Source organism: Acinonyx jubatus, chromosome C1, assembly GCF_027475565.1.
Source record: "Acinonyx jubatus isolate Ajub_Pintada_27869175 chromosome C1, VMU_Ajub_asm_v1.0, whole genome shotgun sequence".
NCBI lineage: Eukaryota > Metazoa > Chordata > Mammalia > Carnivora > Felidae > Acinonyx > Acinonyx jubatus.
The window spans coordinates 131,503,204-131,519,002 of record NC_069381.1 but is presented as its reverse complement, the minus strand read 5'-3'; the positions used below and the strand labels follow the sequence as shown (position 1 = coordinate 131,519,002).

General features: G+C 35.4%; 1 long non-coding RNA gene across 6 annotated transcripts in view; it reads right to left on the bottom strand.

Annotated features, from left to right (window-relative positions):
- LOC113598243 (uncharacterized) overlaps positions 1-15,799 on the bottom strand; it is a 373,642-nt gene that overhangs the window by 96,030 nt on the left and 261,813 nt on the right. The gene's annotated exons all lie outside the window — the stretch shown is intronic.

Genomic DNA, 15,799 nt, shown 5'->3' with positions numbered 1-15,799 from the left:
TACACAAAGATTCAGTCATCCAAAATCCTCCTGTGTATTCCATTTCAAATAAATTGAAAGTTTCATTCCAATGAAACTTGGTTTAATAAAAAGAATATTTAAAAGTTAGTTTGGAGCATGGAAACTTCAGATTTTAGATAATAAATATGTTTTCATCTTATTATATGTATTTCATAGAATTTAGCATTATCTCAGGTTTCATCTTAGTTGGAGAGAAGACAAAAAGATTTATGGACAGTCATAGCCTACTGCTTTATGCTACAACTTTTAGTGAGATATTTTCTTAGTATAGTTTGTCCAAGATATTAACACTTCTAAGACACTACAATGACTACTAATGCTATCTTGAAATTTAACAATTGACATTAGTTAAATACATTATATATGTATATATATTAATAAAATGACTTCCTATTCCATTAAAGAAAATATTTTCAATAACTATGCATTGACAATGAAAAAAATCTGTATGCTATGGTCTCAAACCATTTGTCTCTGTGTTTAAATGTGTTTGAAGAAAGAGTAAGTACATATGTATGTATTTGTATATCTATCTATCTATCTTAACTATTTATCTGGTGAGTGAGAAAGGTTGTGTTTCTATTTTCTTATATTTTGACTCTCTGAGAGGGTTTTTTTCCCTTCCTGACACCAACATTCATTCTGATAATGAGTGTCCTACAATTCAATTCAATTCTTACACTAACTACCTGCAATTAGAGTCAGACTTCACAAGTTCAAGGACTCAGTCCCACAAAACTGCCCCCTGCCTCAGATGCCAGAAGTATGGGCCACCATACTTCTGCCTGGCTATAATCTAGAGATTCTTACAACTACTTCCTCGGGTTTTATAACAAAAAGTACTTTACTTACATTTACTTGTTTATTGTAAAGCATACAAATGAGCAGTCAAATGCAGAGGTATATAGGGCACAGTCTTGAAGGATCCTAAGCATAGGAGTTTTTATTGCTATGGCGCTGGGGTGTGCCATGTCCCAGACATGTGAATGTATTTGACAAACTCTCTGAACCTCATCAGTAGGGATTATTATAAAGGTTTCATTATATAGCTGTGATTGATTAAATTATTGGCAAATGGTGACTAGCTTAGTCTCTAGCTTCTCTCTAATTCCTGGAGGTTGAGGCTCAAAGTTCCAAATTTCTAATTAAAGATTTGGTCTTTCTGGATATCAGCCACTATCCTGAAGCTATAGGAGCTATCAAGTGCAACTCATCATAACAAAAGATCCCATCACCTTTATCACTCAGGAAACTCCAAAGGTTTTAGGAGCTCTATGCTAGGAACTAGGGAAAAGACTGAGTATCTTTCTATGATACCACACCCTATATCATTTTTTTTTATAAATTACAGTAGATATACGGCACCTTTATAAAAAGAAAAATAATATAACATAAAATTTGCTATTTAGCAAAATACAGTTTTCATATGAAATACCTGTACAGTAAACATAAAGTTTACAAATATTTTATTTATGTAATGAATATCTCTGAACTAAATTATTTCTTGAGAAGTGTTTAAAATCTCTTAGAAGGCCTTTAGGGTGAGTCAAATCAGGTTTACATCATTATTGTGTGGTATGATTTGAGGGTCACAAAACCACCACTTCCTCATTCCCACAATTCCATTGGCTTTGCCACAGAGGTTGATTTACCATGTAACATGCATTTTCTTAAAGTCTGTTTACTGCATGAGACAGTATGCAAAAGGAATACCAACGCTGAAAATAAACTCGAGAATATATTCATCTTCTAGGTGCAAGTTTCTACCCTTGAACAACATCTCCTCAATCACCCTGCCCTCATGCCAGCCATGTATTCTGGTAACCATGTATTCTCTGTTTCTACAAGTTCAGCAATTTTAGATTTCACATATTAGTGATATTATATAGTATTTGTCTTTCTCTGTATGACTTATCTCACTTACCTAATGCCCTCAAGGTCTACCCATGTTATCCCAGTAGGTCTTTGGCCACAATAGCATACCTTCATAAAACTTTGAATTAGAAGTAGGCTGATAGACTACCTAGTCTATTTTCTGAGGAGTGTTTGATTCCCTCTAGAGCATAGGCTGGCACATGTATTGTCCTTGGGCCAAATCTGGTCCACCTCCTATTTTTTTTAAAAAAAAAATTATTGGAACACAGACTCACGCACACACACACCCACACACACACACAGAAACCTTGAAAAGCAATGTAATTATTAACTTAAATCTCATAAATGCCAGAGAAGGTTTCTGCCCTGGTTTGTTGTTGTTGTTACTATTGTTTTTAATCTTTTAGACTCCACATAAAATCCCTTTAAAAATCAGAATTTGCTGCTTTTATATATTAAGCCTCTACTCCAGATCCCATAATTAACTTTATCTGGTAGGTCTCAGATCTTGCCACTGAATGAATATAGCCCATTTCACGTCTTCTCAGTTATGGTTCTACTTAATCTGGTCAAACCCACAACAAAATAAAATTTGAGGTCCTAAGCAACAAAACCTTTTCCCTCTCTTAGAAAGCAGAGAAGGGGCTACCATTGTGATTATTCATAATTCTTTTTTAAAATTTCTTTTTACCTGTTATTTTAATACTAAAGTTTGGTTCAAGACAACACAAGCCCCTTGAAGTTCAAATGTTCAATTCAGGTTAGAATTTACATTTACCAAGTAACTAGTTGCTTAATTTCAGTGACAGAAAAATAAATAAGACATAATTTTGCCCTCAAGAAACTCACAATCTAGTAACCGACAAAAGAGCACAATCATAACTTTAGTATAGAGGGAATAATGTGATAAACTATCAAGCATCAATTTCATAATTTATGAGATAAGTTTATAGGATTACTTGGCCTTGAACTAAATAGACCATTCATGGGATAAAACAAAAGACAATTATATTTTGCTTTCTAGGAAAGGCTGGGCAAAGATTCAAAGCATAAGATGTTTTCTGAAAGGACAAAAACAGAAATTAGAAAAAGTACACTGGACTCTTCTGTTTGAGTAGAAGCTCATGAAGGAAAAGGATAGGAAGGAAATGTCAGTGAGACTGGATAACACCTTGGATTCCAGGGTGATGTGGCCAAGATAGAGATTGATATATACATGTCGTTGGCTACTATCAAAGTTAGTTGGAGATAGTTGAGGGCTGGAATAGAATTATTTGAAAACACTCAGATTTTCAGCTTCACTTGGTCACTGGAAATGTTAGGCCATTTATCTTCACATTCCTAAGCTTTTTTAAACAGCTTTATCGAAATATAATTGATATACAGAAAATTGCACATATTTAATGTATACAATTTGATGAGTTTGGACATATACTCACCTCAGTAAGGTGATGAATGTATCAATCATCTCCAAAAGTTTCCTCATGCCTTATTGTGTGTACATGTGTATGTGGTATGAACACTGAACATGAGATCTCAACAAAATGTTAATTAAGTGTATTGTTATAGGGTATTGTTAACCACAAGTACTATGTTATACAGCAGAAGCCTACAACTTGTTCATATTGCATAACTGAAACTTTATCCTGTTGGAAAACAACTCTCCATTTCCCCCTCCCCTCAGCTCCTGGCAACCACCATTCTACTCTCTGCTCCTATGAGTTTGAAAATCTTAGAAACCTCCTATAAGTGGAATCATGCAGTATTTGTCCTTCTATGACTGGCAAAATTCATTTAGCATAAGGTCCTCCAGATACATTCATGTTGTTGCATACAGCAATGTTTTCCTTTTTTGAGGCTAATATTCAACATTATATGTATACATCACATTTTCTTTATCCATTCATCTGTCAATGGGCAGTTCGATTGTTTCCACATCTTGGCTATTGTGAACAATGCTCCAATGAACATGGGAGTGCAAATGTCTCTCTGAGATCCTGATTTCAATTATTTTGCATATGCCCAGAAATGGGATTGCTGAATCATATGGTCATTCTATTTTTAATTTTTTACTTCCATCCTGTTTTCCATAGTAGCTGAACCATCTTACGCTCCCACCAACAGTGTAGAGGGTTACTAATTTCTCCACATCTTGGCATTTGTTATCTTTGTTAATGACTGTTGTCTTAACAGATGTGAAGTGGTATTCTCACTGTGGTTTTGATTCATGTTTCCCTGATGATTAGTGATACTGAATACCTTTTAATACACTGAATTTTCTTTAAGAAATTGGTTAAGTTGGTTTAAATATCTCCAACAATACTAAGAAAGTACAGCCAAAAAAAAAATACAGAAAACAAAAGACAAAACAACAGACAAAACAAAAAATTAAATTAAATTAAAAAATCACTTTGTGATTTTCACAAAAAGTACTTTTAAGTGGATTCTGACAACGTTCATTCACCTGGTATCTGGGACAACATCACCAAGACTACTGAGAGGAGAACTCCGACTCCAAAATCTGGAACAGCCAGCACAGCTGTGAAGCCAAGTTTATGGGGCTTACTAGGGCAGCAGCTGGGCATGAACTGAACAAAGAGGATAATTCCAGTGCTTTGGAGCAGAGTGTAATGAAAAGCACAGCTTAATCTCTTGGTGAAGCAAGAAAATTGTATTTAAAAAAATCACTAAGTGATCAGCACTTTAAATAACAATGTCATTTTTAAGGCACTCTGAAAAGTTCATGTTCTTCATCTCCCCCACATTCGTTACTGTCATTCACAAATCATTGCCAAGTCAAATTTTCATCTCCCTTTGATTTTTAAACTGGGCATTGGAGTAACTTAAATAATGTTTCAATTTGTTGAGAAAATTTGATTTAAAATAGGAAAAGCAAATGAGGTCCAAATTGACAGCCAAACCTTTGGGAAAGAGGGATTAGAGAATGTGGCATTTCCCATGTGTCCCTAACATTGGACTTGAGGCCGTAATGCTGAAAATAGGCTGAGAGAAGGAAGTAGAATGTCTGTGATAAAGATGTGTTAAAGTTTACCTTGGTTAAATTATCTCTTCAAATGTTCAATTAAAAGATATTTCAACCTTAAGCTAATTATCAGAGGGGTCTTGAAAAAATTTTAAAGTATTGCAATGTAATGTTAAAAACAAATCAGAATATGAATGAATGAAGCCAGGGAGTATATGGCCTAAGAGCAGGAGTGGTCTATTAGATCCTGTGTAGCAGGCAAAACTTTATAATTGTCTCACCCCTCCCTTTTCTAAATCCTGTCTGGTTTTCTGCTATAATACTCACTTCCTACCTGTTATACAATTGTTAGAATCTTTATGTTTACTTGAAAGAATTAATAATTAACAAAACATTTGAATTTAATTCTTTCAAAGAAGTAATACAATTCAAAACAGATTTGTATGTGTAGAGATAGATTCAACCATTTTATTGAGGTGTGTGAGCAGTCTCATTATTTTAATGAGAATCTGATGTTTGTGTATATGTGGAATGATGATTGTATGCTTCATCTGGGCATGAGAGAATTTCTGAATATTAGCTGATAGACAATGGTAGAAAACTACATCCTGACCAGAATAACAGATGAGGAGATTCATCCAGGGCCCAGAATGTTCTCCTGTCCTGAATGGCATGTATGTAGATGCTACTAGGCAAACTACTTCTATAAGTATTACTGAATGCAAGGAAAATATATATATTTTTATATATTATGAGATATAGTGAGCAATGCCTACATGCATGAGATAGGGGATGTGTGTAGGGTATGAGTTTTTAAGATGTCAATAAAAAATTGTCTAACACTTAGAATTGGACAAAAGAGATCAGTGCACATTGTTTAAGTGAAATTAAATCTTATCTACTGGACATGTGGAGGAATATCTGATTCTATAGGGGTATGAACTTTTTATTGACTTTCCATGGCTAGACTATTGGACAACTCTGTTGGGCTAGAAGTTAACTTATAGAAAAATGTGGTCAAATGTGCATTGCCCTTATTAGGGATCCTGTACGTTAGTAAATGTATCATTTGCTAGAGGTGTCATAAAAAGAACTACAGACTGAGTGCTTAAATAGAAATTTATTTCCTCAAAGTTCTGGAGACTAGAATTCTGAGATCAAAGTGTTGTCAGGGGTGGTTTCTTCTGAATCATCTCTCCTTGGCTTATAGATGGTCATCTTCTTCCTATGTCTTCACATGGTCTTTCCTCTGTGTGTATCTGTGCACTACTCTCCCCTTCTTATAAGGAAACCAGTCATAGTGGGTTAGGGCCCACCCTAATGACCTCATTTTAACTTAAATTACCACTTATAAAATGCTGTCTTCAAATATAGTCACAATTTGAGGTGCTGGAGGTTGCTGGACTCCAACATATAAATTTTTAGAGGGGACACGATTCAGGATATAACACCGTATTACTTAATGAGTTGAAGAAAATTTCTGAAAGGGGCTCATTTATACTTGCATATCATTTAGGTTTTCCTTTTTTGAAAATTTTGATTTATTTGGAGATAAATAAGGGATGGGTTGGAGCTTGTTAAATTAGGTCTTATCTTTTGACAATGGAAAAGCAAAGTTCTACCCTAGTAGGAAAGTCATGTGATTTTATAATATTTTGTTCATTGCCTATATTTGTGTCTAACATCTACTGTTAATATCAATTTTCTTCATACCCAGAAGCCAAGTTTGGATGGAATCTCAGAACAACCAAGAATCTTCAGAAAGATTATGAAATTGTTTCCTCAACAACTATATGGAAAACAAATCCTCATGTTGAAAAGAAACCTTGATCCAAAAACTTACAAATTACCTTTAGTTCTTTCCCATCTTAACTATAAGAGGAAAAGGAAAGCATTAAAAGGCTGGGGTGAGAAGGAGAAATCTGATGTATGTTTTGACAACAGATTAGTTCTCTGTGGAATTCTATAGTTGTCACTTTATGTTATCTTCTTTTATTAAAGCTTGCTTTATTAAGGCCTACTGGCACCAATATTGGTCAGGCTGGCTGGTAACCTTCTTCAGTAGATGAAGCTGATTCTGAAGGGATGATGGTATAGGGAAGAGAGGAGTGAGAACAATAAGTGCAGATACTGAGCATACCAGGCTCAGGTCCTTGACTGGAAGACAAAACAAGCTTTAGTTCTAATGATTCACAACTTGATAGAAACCTGTACTCCTTATTGTATAGAGATTATCCCTGTGTTAAGAAAATGAGATGTAGTTCTACTCATTTTAAAAATCAGTCATTTGAAACTGCTATGCTTATTATTTATTGAGTAATTGTATCATAAAAGGCAAAATTTGGGAAATTTCCTACGAGTATGTAGGCCATAAATTTTAATGCCAACCCCCCCACGAAAACAAAATAAAACATTGTGATAAATCACCCCAAAGAATGTTTTACTAGTTTTAATCAGAAATTGTTACAATTTTATAAAGTGGTCTTAAAGTTCTCAATGACAGCATTCCAAATTGCTGGCGAGATGATCCATACCAAAGAACCTAAAACTGTTTAAAGTCTTAAAGAAGATACATTTCACCTATAAATTTGAGCAGAGGAGATCCTCCAAAAATAATGTCAAGGTGATTTGCAATCTATCAAATAGTTTCTAGGAGTGCCTTTACTCTTCAATGGACCAAATAAATAACTCACTTTCACTATTATGCAATCTCCCCAAGTCCCAACTTCTTCATATGTAAAGCAAGGACAATGACAAAACCCAATATATAAGGCTGTTGTGAAGATTTGATATACTAACCTTGTCAACAGAAGCACTCAATAAATAGTATTTTCTTATATAAATAAATATATGCACTTAATTCTGGACATCCAATGATGTTATAAGTAGTGGGGTGCCATACTTAAGTGTTTATTTCATTAAGATGACTAAGGCATCAGTTTGCATAATCAAGGCCAATATGCATGATGGTAGCCAAAGAAATGTGTTAAAAAGACTATTGTATTTTAATGGTCCAGATAAAAGATTATGAAGCCCTAATTTAAGGAAGTAAATGTGGAGAAAAAGAAGAAATTATACCTATGAGAGTTATTAAGTATCTAAAGTTCACAAAGCTTGATCTGAGAATGGTAGAACAAGTGAAGGGAATAGAGAAGTCAAACATATCCAAATTTTTGAAATGGAAAATGGAAAATGCTAATAGGGAAAAATCTAAATACCTTATAGGTTCTTAATGATCTGCTTCTTCCCTACGTCTGACCTACTTTTATAGCATAAATAATAGAACAAAGAGAATTTTTAAAAATACAAACCAAGTACATCACTAATCTACATATATCGCTCCAATGAGTCCCACTGCTTTTAAGGTAAAGTCCAAAATTTCCATATGGTCTAAGATTGCCATGACTGAGTTCCTGTGCTTATGTCTCTGAGATTATTTTATGCCTCATCCCTCCTCAATTTCTATGCCTAAATCACATAGCTCTCTTTCCATTTGTAAAACACAGCAAGCACTTTCCCAACTTGCTGTCCTTTTCCCACTTGCGGCTCAACTTTTCCCACTTGCTGTCCATCTTCCTTGAAACTACTTTTGACATAGCTGGACAATTCTCCATTTGGCCTCACCTTAAATATCATCTCCTCAGAAAGAATTTCCTCAGCTACTAAATTTTTTAACCTGAAATCTAATTTTTTTATTACAGCATTGTATTTATTTTTCTGAAGGGCATTGCTTACAATATGTTAAATACATTTATTTATTTGTCTAATTATTATACAGCACTTCCAAAGATTTTCAACTTCATGAATGCAGGGACTATGCCACTTGGCTTTAGATACTGTGTGCCCATCACTTATTGTGGCATTTGGCATATAGTACACAGGCAATACATATGTCTCCACGAAAGGATGAATATCCAATAGGAAATACATATATTTGTGGCTTGAAAAATATATAAATGGAAATATGGATTTGTAATAATAGCCATACAGAGAGTAATTAAAGCCTTTAGAGAGAATGTAATGACTAGAGGAAAATAAATAGAAGGAAATGTGAACTTAGATTAATCTTGGATCATGCCAATACTTTTATTAAAAGCTTTAGCTTTTTTTCCAACTTATAAAAGCAATACATGTTTGTTGGAAAAATAAATAAATAAAGGTTCCAACCATAAGACTAGTTGGGGTGCTGCATAGCCTCACTATCAACAATTGTGTAAATATCTCTGAATATGTATTTTAAGAATATGCAAACCTATCATTTAAATAAGTAAATAGAGAAAATGGCACTCACCAGAGTTTCAAATAGAGCATGATATTTGGTCTGGAAAATATCTTTCACTAGAGAACTTACTGAAAGAACTGAAGTATGAGCAAAATAAAGAAGGACTTTCAGTAAAGAAGAGGAATAATTTGTGTTTCTCTCTCAGGAGATAAGAAGTACGTTTAAAAAAATGAGGTGGGAACAAGGATGATGGTCAAAATTTCTGGGACCTTCAACTTGTGTTTCTCTTCGACTTCCTTTTAAACTTTAATAGTTCCAAAAGAAAACAAAACAAAACTTCAGGCTGTGCAACTTTGTGCTCCAAATCTATCTTCATATTTGGACAGGGATAAGAAGAAAGCATCAGAAATAGAAAATGTGGAGAGGACATTTAGAATTAGATCATGGCTGAATTTTATAAAATTTCCTAGTAATATCTGGGTAATATACATATACTTTTTTTTTACTTTCATAGAAACATACTCTACAAATTGTTCTTTAACTTCTTTTTGTCATTTTGTCACAAAATTCATTCCGTGGTATAGGTAGATGTTTTTAATCTTTTTTAAAATACGTGAATCAAATTCCATTGTACTTCATTGTGCAATAAATTATTTCTTATCCCATGTTTACAGACTTTCAAAGTGTTTTTATATTTAGTTTATTGTATAGTGGAGAAATTAATAACTCAATATTTATGAGCTCTTTCTACATATGTTGCTCCTATAATCCTTGAAGTAGATTTTAGTTCAGTACATTTGGATTTCAATGAAAACTTACTCCCCAAAGTCATGTTAATATTCATGTTCACCAATAGCATGTGAGAGTTCTTCTACCACATTCTTTATCCACCAATACTGTCTACTTTCAATTCTGTTAAAAAATTTTTTGCCAGCCTAACAGATGAAATATAGCTTGCCATTGTTAAGAGTAGTACTTTAATTATGAATTAAGTTGATAATCTTGTTATATGTTTATTTATTTTTATTTTTATTTTATTGCTGTGTTGTATTTTTCTTGTTTGCTTCACAGATCCACCTTCTCCCTTCCCTTCTCTATTCTGTCTCCCCTACTCTAGCATGGATGAATTACATAAATTAACCCTGGCTTCTGTTTGGTTTCAGCTGAGGCTGAGCTTCAATATGGCATTATCTCCTGATAGTGGGTGGTGTCTGCTCCCTGAAGGGAAGTTAAGTATACTGGATCCGACCTGTCATGACAGATGCCACATTTTGTCTTCATAAGGTAAGGTATTTTCAATATAGATTTGCCTGTTTCTCAAAAAAACCTCTGCTAATTATGGATTTCAGCACACTATTTCACACAGCATTTCATTGAACCAAAGGACATGTGTGTGTGCGTGTGTGTATGTGTGTGTGTGAAGAGCCTGTGGCAGTGGCTCAGTCCTATAGTATGCACTTATGGTATGTCCCATCATTCATATACAACTGGTCTGGTAGAAAGTTTGAATGGACTATCAAAGGCTTAGTTACCATGCCAGTAGAGGATCCATCTCAGCAAATTTTGGGTGAAGTCCTACAGAATGGAGTATATGTCTCATAATCTAACCACTATCTTGTGTCTTCTTCCCCTTAACCAAAATGTAAGGACCAGGAAGCAAATGGTACAGGTGAAAATGGCCTACCAGAAGAATTTGTTTCCCTTTCTTCATGACTTCTGGCTCAATGAATTTGGGGGCTCTTATGCTGAAGGAAGTAATGTTTCTACAAGGGGACATGGCCATGCTTTCAATAAATTGGAATTTGGGACAATCTTCAGATGATGTAGAACATGGATAATTTTTGTTCTGAACCATTAGGAAGAGAAGTACGTTACTAGCTAAGAAGTTTGGCCCAATTATTAAAGGGCAATGAGTTGCTGACATAAATTTTTGCAAGACTATGTCTGAAACTCAAGTAATTTATTTGGAGTACATCTTTATAGTCCATTGCTAAATAGTTCTTGTCAGGGGGAGGGAGTTAAGATGGCAGAGTAGGGGGATCCAAGGCTTGTCTTGTCTCTTAAACACAACTAGACTAATATCCAATCATTTTGAACACCTAGAAAACTGATCTGAGGGTTAAGAGAACAATCTGTCCAATTAGAGGTAGAAAACATGGCAGGTATGAGGTTTGGAGATGTGGCAGGGATGAGGTTTGAAGATGTTTGGGGGAGAGAAAAGCCACAATGTCACATAGGAGAGGGAGCCCTTTCCATGGAGAGAGGAGAGAGAGAAAGAAAGAGAAATGGGGAGAGAGAGCAGCATATTGGGTTTGCAGAAGAAAAAAATTTTACCAAAACCACTGACTGGGGAGTCAAGAGCAACTGATTATTGCAAATTTTTGCAGGCAGCAGAACTCAAATTCTGAGGTTTTTGAAGTCACACCATTCACCAGAGTGGAGCCACATGGGCATAGCTGTGCTCCTGGGGAGAAGGAGGGCAGAGATCCGCAGCAGAGAGTGGGTGCAGGGATCCCCAGGGTTGCACTGGGAGAGAATGCTACCCTTTCTAGAGCACCTTTGTAAAAGGGTATATTGCCTTTCCAAGGACAAAAGACTTAGTGGGTACCAAGGAGTGGCCATTCAACAGCAAAGGACAGAAATACACACAGAAGACAGATAATCTGGTTGTTGATTTTTGCTGTGCTTCACCATAAACTCCAAGCACTCTTGCAGTCCTGCGACTGCTTTTCTAGGATGAAAGTGTACCAGACACAGCATGGTGAGGCTCTCCTCTAGAGGAGGGGAGTAGGTCTATGCCTTGCTGGGTCCTTTAAGATCTGGAGTTTTGAGTCCCAACTAGGCACCAGAGACAGAACCCAGGAAAACAGTGGCACCAGGCATGCTAATGGCCTGGGAACAGACAGGGTGAGGGCAGGAATCCAATAGAAGCCTGAGACACAATAGGGGAGATTGTTTGCTTTTCTGTGACAGCTTCATGAACAGCAGTGGACAGGTAGGCTTCCTGAACTCCCGCTGCAGGGATGAGAGAGTAGGTTAATGTCATCTTCCACCTGCCTACCAGCATGGTCAGACTTCAGTGAGCAACACAACACCCCGAGTGGAGGCTGCAAGCGCCTACCAAACCCCACTCCTCTGCACCTTACAAGTGCATCCTTACTAGGGCAGGTCTGACTGTGAGCCAGTGCAGAGGACCTTTCTCTCAGAAGACCAGCACAGTGGGCCTGCATGCACCAAGCCTACTGATCATGGAGTACTCCAAAGCATCAGCTTCAGTTCTGGTAGAAATAGGACCAGGCTGCTTTTGTTTTGTTTTGTTTTTTGTTTATTTGTTTGTTTTTACCAGGCTTATTTTAATGAACAAATCAAAGAACACCTAGTTAATGGTCCAAACACTCCCCACTCTACAGAGGACTGACCTGTGGAAAAGAACAGCTAAAACACAATAGTAGAATCCACACAGAATACAATAGAAGCATTTCCTGAAGTGTCAGGCCCTAAACAGTGTATAACCCCTTCTTAATATAGCATTAGTCTCAGGAACAGGAAACATAACAAGCTTTCATAACACACAAAAGACAGAAACCTAAACAAAATGAAAAACAGTGGAATTCTCCCCAAAACAAAGATTGAAAAGAAATCATAGCCAGGGATTTAATAAAAACAGATATAAGTAATATATCTGAACAAAAATTTAGAACAGTCATAAGAATACTAGCTGGGGAGAAACCCTTGCTGCAGAGATAAAGACCTAAAAACTAGTCAGGCCAAAATAAAAAATGCTACAACTGAGATGCAAAACTGACTCGATATAATCACAATGAGTATGGAAGAAGCAAAGGAATGAATAAGTTATATACAAGATAAAATTATGGAAAATAATGAAGTCTTCTGGAATCCCAGAAGAAGATGAATGGGAAAAAGGGGAAGAAGGTATATTTGAACAAATTATGGCTGAGAACATCCCTAATCTGAGAAATGAAACAGGCATCCAAGTCAAAGAGACACAGAGAACTCCCCTCAAAATCAAGAAAACAGGTCAACACCAAGTTTTACTTTTACAAGTGAAACTTGCAAAATACAAAGGTACAGAGAGAATTCTGAAAGCAACTAGAAAATTAAAGGTCCTTAACCCACCAGGATGGACACAGCAGGTTAGCTGCAGATCTGTCCACAGAAACTTGGCAGGCCAGAGGGAGTGGCAATGATATATTCAACATGCTAAATGGGAAAAATATGCAGCCAAGAATACTTTATCCAGTAAGGCTGTCATTCAAAATAGGAGAGATAGAATTTTCAAAACAGGGAAAACAAAGGAGTTCACGGACACTAAATCAGTTCTGCAAGAGATATTAAAGTGGACCTTTTGAGTGGGAGAGAGACCAAAAGCAACAAAGACTAGAAAAGAAGGGAGACAAACTACAGGAACAGTGACTTTACAGGTAATACAATGGCACTAAATGTATATATATTAATAATTAGTCTGAATGTAAATGGACTAAATGCTCCAATCAAAAGACATAGGGTATCAGAATGGATAAACACACACACACACACACACACACACACACACACACACACTAAGACTCATTGATATCATCCTTATACTGCTTACAAGAGACTCATTTTAGACCCAAAGACACCTCCAGATTAAAAGTGAGGGGATGGAGAACCATTTATCATGCTAATAGACATCGAAATAAAGCAGGAGTAGCCATTCTTATATCAGACAAACTAGATTTTAAACAAAAGACTGCAGTAAGAAATAAAGAAGGGTACTATATCATAATAAAGGGTCTATCCAATAAGATAGAACAATTGTAAATATTTATGCCCCTAACTTGGTAGTGCTCAAATATATACATCAATTAATCACAACTTAAAGAAATTCATTGATAATAATATCATAAGTGTAGGGGACTTTAACACCCCACTTATAGCAATGGACAGATCATCTAAGAAGATCAACAAGGAAACAATGTCTTTGAATGACACACTGACCAGATGGTCTTAACAGGTATTATTCACAGCACTGCACCCTAAAGCAGCAGAATGCACATTCTTCTCGAATGCACATAGACCATTCTCCATAATAGATCACATACTGGTCACAGATTAGGCCTCAATCAGGACAAAAAGATTCAGATCATATCATGTACATTTTCAGACCACAATGCTATGAAACCTAAAGCCAACCATGAGAAAAAATATGGAAAGACCATAAATACATGAAGATTAAAGAAACATTCTACTAAAGAATAATCGGGTTAGCCAGTAGATTAAAAAAGAAATTAAAAATACATGCAAGCAAATGAAAATGGAAACATGGCAGTCTAAATAAAACCTTTGGGATGCAGCAAAGGCAGTCCTAAAAAGGAAGGATATAGCAATACATGCTTTCCTCAAGAAGGGAGAAAAGTCTTAAATACACAACCTAATCTTACACTAAAGTAGCTGGGGAAAGAACAGAAAATAAAGCATAAAACCAGCATAAAAAGGAAAATAATAAAGATTAGAGCAGAAGTAAATTATATCAAAATTTAAAAAAATAGAATAGGTCAAAACTAGGAGCTAGTTCTTTGAAAGAATTAACAAAGTTGATAAACCCCTAGCCAGACTTATAAAAAAGAAAAGAGAACAGACCCAAATAAATAAAATTATGGCATGAAAAAGGAGATATCACAACCAACACCTCAGAAATACAAACAATTATAGGGACTATTATGAGCAATTATACGCCAACAAATTGGGCAATCTGGAAGAAATGAATAAATTCCTAGAAACATATAAACTACCAAAACTGAAATAGAAAGTAATAGAAAATTTGAACAGACCTTCTTCTGAAACTGTCCAAAATAGAAATGTAAGGGAAACTTCCAAACTTATTCTATGACCACAGCATTATATTGATTCCAAAATCTGACAAAGACATGTAGAAAACCTGAAAGACTCCACGAAAAAATTGCTAGAATTGATACACAAATTCAATAAAGTCACAGGATATAAAATCTAAGTACAGAAATCTGTTACATTTCTACACACCAATTATGAAGCAGCAGAAAGAGAAATCAAGGAATCAATACCATTTACAATTGCACCAAAAACCGTAGGATACCTAGGAATAAACCTAGCCAAAGAGGTAAAAGATCTACTCTGAAAACCTTAGAACACTTATTTAAAGAAATTTAAGTTACAAAGAAATGGAACAATATTCCATGCTCATGGGTCGGAAGAACAAATATTGTTAAAATGTCTGTACTACCCAAAGCAATTTACACATTCAATTGAATCCTTATCAAAATTACATCAGCAATCTTCACAGTACTAGAACAAACAATCCTAAAATTTGTATGGAACCAGAAAAGACTTAGGATAGCTAAAGTAATGTTGAAAAGGAAAAGCAAAGCAGGAGGCATAACAATTCCGGACTTGAAGCTGTATTACAAAGAAATCATCAAGGCAGTATGGTACTGGCACAAAAACAGGCACATTGATCAATAGAACACAATAGAGAACCCAAATGGACTCATATCTCTGTGGTCAACTAATCTTTGACAAAATAGGAAAGAATATCCAATGGAAAAAAGACAGTCTCTTCTGAAAACTGTGTTGGGAAAACTGGACAGAGGCATGCAGAAGAATGAAACTGGAACACTTTCTTTCACCATACACAAAAATAAATCCAAAATGGATAAGAG